Below are 14,227 nucleotides of genomic sequence, written 5' to 3' on the forward strand. Positions count from 1 at the left end.
TGTCTGCAGGGTGGATAACCGAGTAAATCCCTTCCCACACTGGGAGCAGATGAATGGCTTCTCCCCAGTGTGAATTCGCTGATGTGTCTGCAGGGTGGATAACCGAGTAAATCCCTTCCCACACTTTGAGCAGCTGAATGGCCTCTCCCCAGTGTGACTGCGTTGATGAATTTCCAGCTGAGATGGGACTCTGAATCCCTTCCCACAATCACCACATTTCCACGGTTTCTCCATGTTTTGGGTCTCCTCACGTCTCTCCAGGTTGGACAATCAGTTGAAGCCTCATACACAACACGGGTACGGTCCCTCCCTGCTCTGAATGTTATGTTGTTCAGGCTGTGTAACTGGTTAAAGCTCTTTCCACAGTCAGTTCACTGGAACTCTCTCACTCGGGTGTGTGTTGTGTGGGTCTCGGTGCTTTTCCAGTCGCACTAATGGTTGAAATGTTTAGCTGACAGTTCGGGTAAACATTTCTCCTTCTAGATTGAAAGCCCGATGGTATTCAGGTTCCAAAGAAGGGAGTGGCTGTCAGATCGGGACGTAACATTTGAGATTTCTAGCTGTAATTCCTCCTTGTCTAATATCCTGGAAGAAACAATTTACAAAATTCATTACTGTCAGTACAGGATTGAAACTCAGAACAGACAATGCTAGTTTCTATGTCACATTGTTTCCTCTCTCTTATTCCCTGAGAGCTGTAAATCTCCATCCCACACACTCTCCCTCCATTCTGACTCTGCTGTATCTAATATTCACTCTCCCAATTCTCCTGAAGGTGCTGATTCATGTTGATTGACAGATCCAAGCTCACAGCTTCCTGTCCAGGAGATCATAACAAAAATGAGTTGCAGTCGGCCATTCAGCCCATTGAAGCTGAACCATTCAATGGGATCCTTAGCCGATCTACCTCAGCACCATTTTCCCACACTATCCCCATAGCCCTCGACATCTTCAATGTCCAGAAACTTGTCAATCTGTGTCTTGAACATACTTGACGACTGAAGCTGCAGAATCCTCGGAGGTAGAGAATTCCAAAGCTTCACCACATCCTCGAGTGAAGAAATCCCTCCCACCGGAATGGGATTAGCTTGTTTTCCGCAGGTTCTGGTGCCACTGACCTATGATCTGTCACTTATGCTGATTGCCTGGCACTCATCTACCTAATTCTTGAATTAATATTTGTTATCATGTCCCTGGAAGACTTCAGGGTTCGGTCTGGAAGGATTATGCTGTAAAAAGTGAAGAAATGCGCTGATAAAACAGCGCAGGTGGATTCAGCGGGAATGAAGCCGCCTTTTCAACAATGCGGCCTGACCCTCAGGAGGTCTCACGATCCCGTGCTCTGTGGGGCTCTCTCAAGAGGTGCCGAAAATGTTGACTGCCGACATTATCCGTGTTACTGACCAGAGGCGGAGTGTGCTGACTCAATATCTGTGAGCTCATGAGGCCCAGCTGCAAAACACCAGGAAGAGGCTCGATGATCCGGAGGAGAGAACCTGAACATTCAGCAAGATGCCTCCTCGATGGAGGCAAGAATTCAATCCTTTGAAAACCAGCCGGGTGCCTGGCGGAGGTCCTGGAGGATTTGGAGAACCGAGTGTCGGAAAAAGAACATCCGAGTTGGCGGCCTGTCAGAAGGTGTGGATGGTAAGGCTCCCGTTAGTTCTTCGAGGACCGGAAGCCACGTTTTCTCAAGCTGGATGTGAAGCCTGGGTGTTTCAAATTAGAAAGGATGTATCGTATCCTGTCCCTGAGGCTGAGGGATAGTTTTCATCCCAGGCCTATAATCATTCACTTCCACAACTGGAAAGATCGGCAGAATGTCCTGGAGAGGGAACGGTGAGGTAGCGTCTGGCTCCAGAGGAGAGGGAGGATTTAGGACTTTCGGCAGCAACACAAACAAAGTGTCGAGGCTTCGATGAAGTTCAAAGGCAGCTCAAGCCCGTGGGTCGTAAATTACGTCAGGCTTTATCCTGAGACCCCAAAAATGGTCTCCAACAACTCCGTCAAGTCTTTCAATAATCCAACTATCGCCTTGGCCTTCATTAAATCCATGAAGGGCCAGGATCTGGAGGGATGGTTTGCAGCTCGGACTAACTCAGGTTCTAATCCGAACTCTTTCCCTGTCATGGTATACTATTTTTTTAAAATTTAGTGTACCCAATTCATTTTTTTTCCAATTAAGGGGCAATTTAGTGTGGCCAATCCACCTAGCCTGCACATTTTTGGGTTGTGGGGCCGAAACCCACGCAGACATGGGGAGAATGTGCAAACTCCACATGGACAGTGACCCTGAGCCGGGATCGAACCTGGGTCCTCGGCGCCATGAGGCTGCAAGGCTAACCCCACTGCGCCACCGTGCTGCCCCTGTCATATTATTGTCTGTATTTCAGAATTACAGAAATACACATAGGGACAGGAGTAGGCCATTCAGCACCTCGAGTCTGTCCTGCCATTTAGTGAGATCATGGCTGATCTGTGATCTAACTCCATATCCATTCATATCTTTGCTTAACAAAACTCTACCTCAGATTTAAACTTAACAACTAATGCAACTTCCCCTGCTGTTTGTGGGAAAGAGTTTCAAACCTCTCCCACCCTGTGTGTGAAGAAGTTCTTGCGAACATCTCTCCTGAATGGTCAAGCCCTAATTTTTAGACAATGATCCCTACTTTTGGAATCTCCAACCAGTGGAAATAGTTTATCTTTATCTACCCTGTCTTTCCCTGTTAATATCTTAAATACTTCAATCAGATCACACCTTAACCTTCTAAATTCTACGGATCACAGGCCGAATTTATGGTTAAAACTTTGGGTAAGAGCCACTGCAATCTCTCCCTCTCCTCCCTCAGCATCCTGGGACACAATTCATCCAGAATTAATAATCTAAGTGGTTAGCACTGGTGCTTCACAGCATCAGGGACTTGGGTTCGATTCCTGGCTTCGGAATCTGCACGTTCTCCCCGTGTCTGCGTGGGTTTCCTCCAGGTGCTCCGATTTCCTCCAACAAGTCCGGAAAGTTGAGCTTGTTAGATGAATTGGACGTTTTGAATTCTTCCTCTGCGTACCTGAACAGGCGAGTGGGGGATTGTCACAGCAACTTCATTGCAGTGTTAATTTAAGCCTACTTGTGACACTAATATTAAAGATTATTATGAATGGGCCAAAGGGCCTCTGTCTGTGCTGTAAAGAGAGGGAATGAATGAGAAGGACTTTACAGAGAAACTGCCAAAGCCACAACATTCACCAGCTCTAAGGACACACCTTAGCTCCCTTTCCAAACTGAAAGCAGCCTGAGCTGGATTTACATTCCCCTTAATTCATCATTGCTGGGTGATAATCCTGTACTTCCTTACCTCTCACCACTGTGACAGCACCTTCACTACACAGACTGCAACAACTGACCAAACATCACCTTCCCAGTTATTCCTGAAGGCACCGCCTTCCCAACCTGGCCCCTTGCCTGAGGTGTGGTGATCCTCAGGTAACATCACCGCCGGTCAGCTCTCTGTCCCGGGACCAGGCCCTGCTTCACAACCGCCATCTTGGTTCACCGGGGAAGCAGAGCGCATGCGCTGGCGTCTTGGTTATGCAACAGCTGGTGGGCGGGGCCTGAAGGTTTCTGTTCCCAGCCGGGTCCTAGTGCCCGGGGTATATGCAGACAACAGGTTTTTAAGATCTTTCACCCACTCGGCTGAAGCTGATGTTTGCAGCCTGGAGGTGTCTATGGATCACGTAGACATTCAGTGTGAGAGGCTGCAGCCTCTATAAAGCTTCCTGAAGGGGGTTATACAACGGTTGATTACATTTCGTGGTCCTTTCCCGTCCATTATCAGGATGTTTGTGTGATATTTTCTGACCCTCAGTGTGATATTTCTTTATTTAAAATACAGTTCAGCAGCAGGCTTACTGGTGATTTTTAAAGGAATAAAGGTTATTTATTATCAGAACCTTTCCCTGGATGTTTGAGCATCTAAGTCTCTCGGCTCTTTCACTCACTGACACATACACAGATCAAGTTGAAGCTGTGATGATGAACATGGAATGTAGACTGCAATCTTTATATCGCTGCAGGTCTGATGTCTTCTTATTGAGTTCATCTTTTCGTTGGAGTGAAGCGTTTTTAGACACAAATAAGTTCTCATGAGTCTCTGAAGCCTCTTATATGACCATAAGACATAGGAGCAGAATTAGGCCATTTGGCCCATCGAGTCTGCTCCGCCATTCAATCATGGTTTATATTGTTTCATCCCCATTCCCCTGCCTTCTCCTCATATCCCGTGATCCCCTTATTAATAAAGAACCTACCTATCTCTGCCTTAAAGACACTCAGTGAATTGGCCTCCACAGCCTTCTGCGGCAAAGTGTTCCACAGATTCACCCCCCTCTGGCTGAAGAAATTCCTCCTCATCTGTTTTAAATGATCGTCCCTTTAGTATGAGATGGTGTCCTCTGGTTCTAGTTTTTGCTGCAAGTGGAAACATCCTCTCCATGTCCACTCTATACAGGCCTCGCAGTATCTTGTAAGTTTCAATAAGATCCCCTCTCACCCTTCTAAACCCCAACGAGTACAGACCCAAAGTCCTCAAACGTTCTTGTAGATGAAAAGCCAGGATGTTGGGTCTGAGGTGGGCTTGGAAGCTGGAATAAGTTCAGTCCTGTGGCTGCATTGGGAGACATTCAGCTCTGTTGGTCCAGCTGGTTCCTGGTGCTTCAGATGCTTCTCACACACACATTTGCTTTGTGCAGGGTTTATTATACTGCATCTCTGACAATTAACTATAGGGTTAAAACTCTGAGATCCAGAACACCCCGATGCAATAGCAGTTTACGATGCTCACTCATGCTTATCTTTGTATCAATTCAAGTTCATTCTCCTCAAATGCTAGTTCATCCTGACACAACGAAACATTTAAACTTCACAGGTGGCTGCAAAGTTTCCTTATTCAGGTCCGTGTTTAACTAAATATTTGTCACAGTAACTTCATTTCAGTGTTAATATAAGCCTACTTGTGACAGTAAAGATTATTGTTATTATGGAGGTGTGTGAGTGGTTACTCGGGCTGCTGACTTCTGTTCCGTGGTCTTGTCTATTCCCAGTGGCCCTGCAGAGGGAGCAGGCGATATCCACCAGAATGTTTGACACCTTCCACACCCAGTGGATTCCTCAGCGGACAGAGTGTTTCAGAGACACTGGGAACAATATTCTGGTTCAGTTAGGAAAATTCCCTACACTTTTGTTGGGACTTCTAGCTGATTTTGGTCTTTTATTTTGACTGAACCACGTGCTTGGGGAAAGCAAGAGGGGAAAGGAGGTTCCATAGAAACTAGAATGATCTGTTGTGAATTTCTATCACATTCTTACAGTGATCACTTTTGTAAACTTCTATTTCAGGCATTAGAATGGGAGGACTGGCAGCTGGGCAACTCGAACCAAATATAACATCAAGATCTCACAGTCACTCAATTCATTAGGATCTAAATATCACAAACTGTCAATGTGCTTGTCTGTTCTGACTGTGGGAAGAGATTTCAAACATCAGTGTGACTGGAAAAGCCCCGAGACACACACACACCTGAGTAAGAGAGTTCCCGTGAACTGACTGTGGAAAGAGCTTTAACCAGTTACACAGCCTGAAAAACAATCTTGTTTCCTCTTGTGGGAGAGTCTAGGACCAGAGGGCATAATCTAAGAGTAAGGAGTCTCAAATTTAGGACAGAGACGAGGAAGCATTCTTCCATCAGAGGGGAGTGAATCTGTGGAATTCTTCAGCTGTGCAATCATCCTGTCTCTGGTGTTTACCATAAAAAGGCAAAGGTGAAGGTGACTTAACCCGGATGGACCGCATGGTGGCGCAGTGGCTCTTTCACTGAGGGGCCTTGAGTTCAGACACATCCCAGACAGGACTGGCGGGAAATATCTGTCTGGGAAAGGGGAGCAAACTGTATAATCGGGGAAAAGGATCAGTGTCGATGGACCTTAGAGAAAGGAGTTCAGATTAGTCTTATTTTTTCATTTTTCATTCAATATTTATTAAAATTTCAGCAAAAATATTACACAAAACTTTATTTTGATGTTTACAAAAGGGAACATAACGATTGAGTGTCACACTGAGAACAGAGCACATGCCCTCTGAGCTGCCAAATGTATGTACAACTGCAACAGACACAAGAGAGAACAAGAGCTCAACATAAAGGGAAGGCAACAGTTGTTAATAAGGTACGAGATAAATTACTTATTTAGACATAGTAAGAAGTCTTACAACACCAGGTTAAAGTCCAACAGGTTTGTTTCAAACACGAGCTTTCGGAGCACGGCTCCTTCTTCAGGTGAATGGAAAGGCTTGTTCCAGAAATGTTTATATAGACACAGTCAGAGATGCCCCGGAATGCGAGCACCTGCAGGCAATCAAATCATCAAAGATGCAGAGAGAGAGGTAACTCCAGGTTAAAGGGGTGTGAATTGTCCCAAGCCAGTTCAGTCGGTAGGCCTCTGCAAGTCCAGGCTTGTTGGTGGGGGCCGAATGTAATGCGACATGAATCCCAGATCCCGGTTGAGTCCGCATTCATGCGTGCGGAACTTAGCTATAAGTTTTTGCTCAGCAATTTTGCGTTGTCGCGTCTCCTGAAGGCCTCCTTGTAGAATGCTGACCCGGAGATCAGAGGCTGAATGTCCTTGACTGCTGAAGTGTTCCCCAACTGGAAGGGAACAGTCCTGCCTGTTGATAGTCGCACGATGCCCGTTTATTCGTTGTCGCAGTGTCTGCATGGTCTCGCCAATGTACCACGCTTCGGGACATCCTTTCCTGCAGCGTATGAGGTAGACTACATTGGTCGAGTCGCACGAGTATGCGCCGCGTACCTGGTGGGTGGTGTTTCCACGTGTAATGGTGGTGTCCATGTCGATGATCTGGCATGTCTTGCAGAGATTACCCTGGCAGGGTTTTGTGGTGTTGTGGTTGCTGTTCTGAAGGCTGGGTAATTTGCTGCAAACAATGGTTTGGTTGAGGTTGCGCGGTTGTTTGAAGGCCAGTAGTGGGGGTGTGGGGATGACCTTGGGAAGATGTCCATCCTCGCTGATGATGTGTTGGAGGCTGCGAAGAAGATGTCGTAGTTTCTCCGCCCCAGGAAAGTACTGGACGACGAAGGGTACTCTGTCAGTGGTGTCCCGTGTTTGTCTTCTGAGGAGGTCGGTGCGGTTTTTTGCTGTGGCGCGGTGGAACTGTCGATCAATGAGTCGAGCGCCATATCCCGTTTGTACGAGGGCATCTTTCAGCATCTGTAGGTGTCTGTTGCGCTCCTCCTTGTCTGAGCAGATCCTGTGTATACGGAGGGCTTGTCCATAGGGGATGGCTTCTTTAATGTGTTTCGGGTGAAAGCTGGAGAAGTGGAGCATCGTGAGATTATCTGTGGGCTTGCGGTAAAGCGAGGTGCTGAGGTGACCGTCCTTGATGGAGACGAGTGTGTCCAAGAATGGAACTGAATTTGGAGAATAGTCCATGGTGAGTTTGATGGTGGGATGGAACTTATTGATGTCATCGTGTAGTCGTTTCAGTGATGTCTCGCCGTGGGTCCAAAGGAAAAAAATGTCATCGATGTATCTGGTGTATAGCATCGGTTGAAAGTCCTGTGTGGTGAGGAAGTCCTGTTCAAACTTGTGCATGAAGATGTTGGCATATTGAGGTGCAAATTTGGTCCCCATGGCTGTTCCGTGCGTCTGGATGAAGAATTTGTTGTCGAAGGTGAAGACGTTGTGGTCTAGAATGAAACGGATGAGTTGCAGATTGGACCCCTTCGGAAGGCCGCTGCCCTAGACTCGACATGTATGCTCAAGCCGTCAGAAGTCGTGTCAATGCCAGATTCATCACTCGCAATCACAAGGCAGCCTCAAACGTCACCCAAGCACAACGCAACGCCATCCGCACTCTCAAGACCAACCGCAACATCGTCATCAAACCAGCAGACAAAGGAGGGGCCACCGTCATACTGAACAGAACAGACTACTGCAAAGAAGTATACCGACAACTCGACAACCAGGAACACTACAGGCAGTTACCCGCAGATCCAACCAAGGAACACATCCGCCAACTCAGCAGACTGATCAAGACCTTAGATCCAGACCTTCAGAACACCCTACGTGCTCTCATCCCACGTAATCCCCGCATTGGAGATCTCTACTGCCTCCCGAAAATACACAAGGCCAACACACCAGGCCGTCCTATCGTTTCAGGCAATGGGACCCTGTGTGAGAACCTCTCTGGCCACATCGAGGGCATCTTGAAACCCATCGTACAAGGTACACCCAGCTTCTGTCGCGACACAACGGACTTCCTACAGAAGAAACTCAGCACCCATGGACCAGTTGAACCAGGAACATTCCTCGTCACAATGGATGTCTCGGCACTCTACACCAGCATCCCCCATGACGACGGCATTGCTGCAACAGCCTCAGTCCTCAACACCGACAACTGCCAATCCCCAGACGCAATTCTGCAACTCATCCGTTTCATTCTAGACCACAACGTCTTCACCTTCGACAACAAATTCTTCATCCAGACGCACGGAACAGCCATGGGGACCAAATTTGCACCTCAATATGCCAACATCTTCATGCACAAGTTTGAACAGGACTTCCTCACCACACAGGACTTTCAACCGATGCTATACACCAGATACATCGATGACATTTTTTTCCTTTGGACCCACGGCGAGACATCACTGAAACGACTACACGATGACATCAATAAGTTCCATCCCACCATCAAACTCACCATGGACTATTCTCCAAATTCAGTTCCATTCTTGGACACACTCGTCTCCATCAAGGACGGTCACCTCAGCACCTCGCTTTACCGCAAGCCCACAGATAATCTCACGATGCTCCACTTCTCCAGCTTTCACCCGAAACACATTAAAGAAGCCATCCCCTATGGACAAGCCCTCCGTATACACAGGATCTGCTCAGACAAGGAGGAGCGCAACAGACACCTACAGATGCTGAAAGATGCCCTCGTACAAACGGGATATGGCGCTCGACTCATTGATCGACAGTTCCACCGCGCCACAGCAAAAAACCGCACCGACCTCCTCAGAAGACAAACACGGGACACCACTGACAGAGTACCCTTCGTCGTCCAGTACTTTCCTGGGGCGGAGAAACTACGACATCTTCTTCGCAGCCTCCAACACATCATCAGCGAGGATGGACATCTTCCCAAGGTCATCCCCACACCCCCACTACTGGCCTTCAAACAACCGCGCAACCTCAACCAAACCATTGTTTGCAGCAAATTACCCAGCCTTCAGAACAGCAACCACAACACCACAAAACCCTGCCAGGGTAATCTCTGCAAGACATGCCAGATCATCGACATGGACACCACCATTACACGTGGAAACACCACCCACCAGGTACGCGGCGCATACTCGTGCGACTCGACCAATGTAGTCTACCTCATACGCTGCAGGAAAGGATGTCCCGAAGCGTGGTACATTGGCGAGACCATGCAGACACTGCGACAACGAATAAACGGGCATCGTGCGACTATCAACAGGCAGGACTGTTCCCTTCCAGTTGGGGAACACTTCAGCAGTCAAGGACATTCAGCCTCTGATCTCCGGGTCAGCATTCTACAAGGAGGCCTTCAGGAGACGCGACAACGCAAAATTGCTGAGCAAAAACTTATAGCTAAGTTCCGCACGCATGAATGCGGACTCAACCGGGATCTGGGATTCATGTCGCATTACATTCGGCCCCCACCAACAAGCCTGGACTTGCAGAGGCCTACCGACTGAACTGGCTTGGGACAATTCACACCCCTTTAACCTGGAGTTACCTCTCTCTCTGCATCTTTGATGATTTGATTGCCTGCAGGTGCTCGCATTCCGGGGCATCTCTGACTGTGTCTATATAAACATTTCTGGAACAAGCCTTTCCATTCACCTGAAGAAGGAGCCGTGCTCCGAAAGCTCGTGTTTGAAACAAACCTGTTGGACTTTAACCTGGTGTTGTAAGACTTCTTACTGTGCTCACCCCAGTCCAATGCCGGCATCTCCACATCATTATTTAGACATGACATTGAAAGAAATTATTAGTTACTATTACATTACAGCCAAAATGATCTCGTACATTTTAAACTGAAAAGCAGAAATACTGTCCATGATTGTGTCAGTTACAGATGCAGAATAATAAACTGAGAGAATTTTACTGTGAGAGTCACCAAGAGGAGATATTGTATTTCTGTCACACACAGATCATAATAAACAGCTGAGGAAAATCTACAGCGTCCGAACGTCAACCCATCACTTGATCTGTAAAAGAGAGAGAAAATAATGAAGCAGATGTTTATGATCTGGGACATTGATGTTAGAGTTTTTACTCAATCAAACATTTAGTGCTTTTAAACAGCTTCTGTCAGTTTGATGTGTGAGTGGATTGAATCTTCTCACCTTCACCAGAGTGACTGCAGCGCTGTAGGAAATGCTCAGGAAGAACAGGGTGATGAATGTGGAAGCGGTTGTCCAGATGTTGCCGTTATCATCCTCATCGTCTTCAGTCCAGGTGTGGTCTGTGGTATCCATGGGGATAGAGCCCAATAAATATAATCAGATTGTTTGTTAATACACGTTTTGTTTTTAATATTCTCGTTTCATTTTCTCCCTCTGCTATTTCATTCTTTAATATATTTGTCATTGCATATCTACTGTTGAGTTCATGGCACTCGGAAATCGATCTCTGTAACTTTTTCCTACCAATTAAGGGGCAAGTTAGCCTGGCCAATCCACCTACCCTGCACATCTTTGGGTTGTCGGGGTGAGACCCACGGGTCATGGAGAAACTCCACTGGGATAGAGACCGAAGCGCGGGATCAACCCAGGTCCATGGTGGCGTGAGGCAGCAGTGCTAAACATTGCGTCACAGTGCCGCCCTTGCCTGACGTTTGTGTTTGTTCTTCATCTTTTGTGTCTCTGTAGATGCGAAATTCGTGTTTCTTTACTCTTAATTTGTGTGTCCCGATGCCTTGATAAGTGTCATAAGGGGCTGGTTTAGCTCACTGAGCTAAATCGCTGGCTTTTGAAGCAGGCCAGCAGCACGGTTCGATCCCCGGACAGGCGCCGGAATGTGGCGACTTGGGGCTTTTCACAGTAACTTCATTGAAGCCTACTCGTGACAATAAGCGATTTTCATTTCATTTTTCAATTCATTTAATTGTGTGTGTTCATGTGTCAATGAATATTGATCTGTGAATTTTTGTGTCAGCGCCTGTATGTAAATTTATCTTAAGTCAATGTGTATATATGAGTGTTTTATTGTGCGTGTTTGTGTGTTGAAGCCTATGTTTATATTCTAATGCCTGTGTTAATATAAGTTTATACTTCCTTGCTCAGCAATAAAAGTGTTAATGTGGCTTTATACGTTCAACATGGGGCAGCAGGGTAGCATGGTGGTTAGCATAAATGCTTCACAGCTCCAGGGTCCCAGGTTCGATTCCCGGCTGGGTCACTGTCTGTGTGGAGTCTGCACGTCCTCCCCCCTGTGTGCGTGGGTTTCCTCCGGGTGCTCCGGTTTCCTCCCACAGTCCAAAGATGTGCGGGTTAGGTGGATTGGCCATGCTAAATTGCCCGTAGTGTCCTAATAAAAGTAAGGTTGGGAGGGGGTGGGGGGGTTGTTGGGTTACGGGTATAGGGTGGATACGTGAGTTTGAGTAGGGTGATCATGGCTCGGCACAACATTGAGGGCCGAAGGGCCTGTTCTGTGCTGTACTGTTCTATGTTCTAACATGCATGTCAGTGTCTTAATGTTTGTGTCTGGATAAGTGCGTTTGTGGGTGTGTGTTTGTTGATGCATGTAATTCATCATAGAATCATCATCGTATAATCCCTACTGTGCCGAACGAGGCTATTCGGCCCATTGAGTCTGCACCGACCCTCCGAAAGAGCACTCTGCCTGGATGCATGCCCCTGCCCTGTCCGCAGAACATCGTAACCCCACCTAACGTTGTGGGCATTAAGGGGTAATATAGCATGGCCAATCCACCTAACCTGCACAGCTTTGGACTGTGGGAGGAAACCGGAGCACACGGAGGAAACAGGAACAGACACGGGAGAACGTGGGAACTCTACTTAATCACCCAAGGCTGGAATTGAATCCGGGTTTATGGCGCAGTGAGGTAACAGTGCTACTTATGCGTTGATGGTTGTTTCTAACTATCTATTGAAGTGTATTGATGACTCTATGTGTATTCATCTGTGTTCGTGTTAGCGTGTGTCCGTCTGCTAATATGTGTCTACGTGAGCCCATTAGTGTGTTAATGTGGATTATTGTCTCTGTTTGAATGGAAATATTTCTGTCATCGTGAAATTCTGCTAATATAAATGTTATTGGTTACATTAGTGTTTCATAGTCTTCTGTCAACCTGCTTGTCTGGTTTTATATGTTTGTGCATCTGTTTGGACATGTGGTTGTATGTGTCTGTTTGTGTACATTACCCGCTTGTGTGTGTGGATTTGTCTGTGTCTGTGTAGATGTGGACGTGTGTCTGTCTCTGTATAAGCATGTGTTTTTGTGTTTATGTGCATGTTTGTGAATTTTTGCGCACGTTTGCGTGTGTTTTTGTGTCAAAATATGTGTGGTTCTCTGTGCCTGGGTGTATGTTTATGCATGTGTTTCTATGTATGTGTCTATATGTGTGTTTGTGTCTCCGTGTGAGCTTGTGTATGTTTGTGGGTCTGTGTGGATGTGTGTGTAATGCTTGTGTCTGTTTATCTGTCTGTGTATTTGTATCAGCTGCCTGTAGCTTTGCCAGTTGTGGGTATTATTGTACCGATGTAGAATATGTTGAACTTTCTGCTTATAAATGTGTTTTCTGTGAGATGCAAGCTGACATCAGGTGACCTAATGCAAAAATACCAGGAGGTGCCGCAGGAGAGAACAGTGAAAACCCAGAGAGAATTCAATCACCAGTCTGGATTTGGATTATGGGGAATCGGTTTCAGCATACGGATAAGAGGAACAAGGGGGCTAAAAAATTATGTTGCATAAATAGATACTTTAAGAACATCTTTATCATGATGGTCTTTTAAAGCCTTCAGCCAGTAAACTACATGCCGCCTTGTAATGTCAGTAACTGAATTCTTAGTCTAGAGAACCGTTTGCTTTTCAACTCCCTGCTTGGGGACTGGGAAGATATAGAGTTAATAATCTCCCACTCTGGTCAGCTCAGCAAATTGACTTTGGGTTCTCCCTGCTGGAGGTTGAGATACAGAGAGTTCACTCATCACCTTCCTCCTCTTGTGGTCGGGAAAGTGGAGTTAAAATGGGTTATTATTGCCCCTTTGCTCTCTTTGTTGGGGAAGTGTGGGTACAGTGGATTAAATAATGCCGCTCCACTCATTGTTGGAAGCGGGTGAACAGTGGATTACTCAGGCCCCACCGTCTCTTTGTTGGGGAAGTGAGGGTATAGTGTGTTAACTAATGCCCCTCCCCCTCTCTTTGTTGGGGAAGTGAGGGTACAGTGTGTTAACTAATGCCCCTCCCCCTCTCTTTGTTGGGGAAATGGGGGTACAGTGTGTTAACTAATGCCCCTCCCCCTCTCTTTGTTGGGGAATGAAGGTACAGTGGATTAACTAATGCCCCTCCCCCTCTCTTTGCTGGGGAAATTGAGGTACAGTGTGTTAACTAATGCCCCTCCCCTCTCTTTGCTGGGGAAATTGAGGTACAGTGGGTTAACTAAAGCCCCCCCTCTCTCTGTTGGGGAAGTGGGGGTACAGTGTGTTAACTAATGCCCCTAGCCCTCTCTTTGCCTGGGAAGTGGGGGTACAGTGTGTTAACTAATGCCCCTCCCCCTCCCTCTGTTGAGGAAGTGGGGGTACAGTGGATTAACTAATGCCCCTCCCCCTCCCTCTGTTGAGGAAGTGGGGGTACAGTGGATTAACTAATGCCCCTCCCCTCTCTCTATTGGGGAAGTGGGGGTACAGTGGATTAACTAATGCCCCTCCCCCTCCCTCTGTTGAGGAAGTGGGGGTGCATTGTGTTAACTAATGCCCCTAGCCCTCTCTTTGCCTGGGAAGTGGGGGTACAGTGCTTTAAGTAATGCCCCTCTTCCTCTCTTTGCTGTGGAATTGGGTTACAGTGGATTAACTAATGCCCCTCCCCCTCTCTCTATTGGGGAAGTGGGGGTACAGTGGATTAACTAATGCCCCTCCCCCTCTCTCTATTGGGGAAGTG

This window comes from Scyliorhinus canicula, unplaced genomic scaffold (genome assembly GCF_902713615.1).
Source record: "Scyliorhinus canicula unplaced genomic scaffold, sScyCan1.1, whole genome shotgun sequence".
Classification (NCBI taxonomy): Eukaryota; Metazoa; Chordata; class Chondrichthyes; order Carcharhiniformes; family Scyliorhinidae; genus Scyliorhinus; species Scyliorhinus canicula.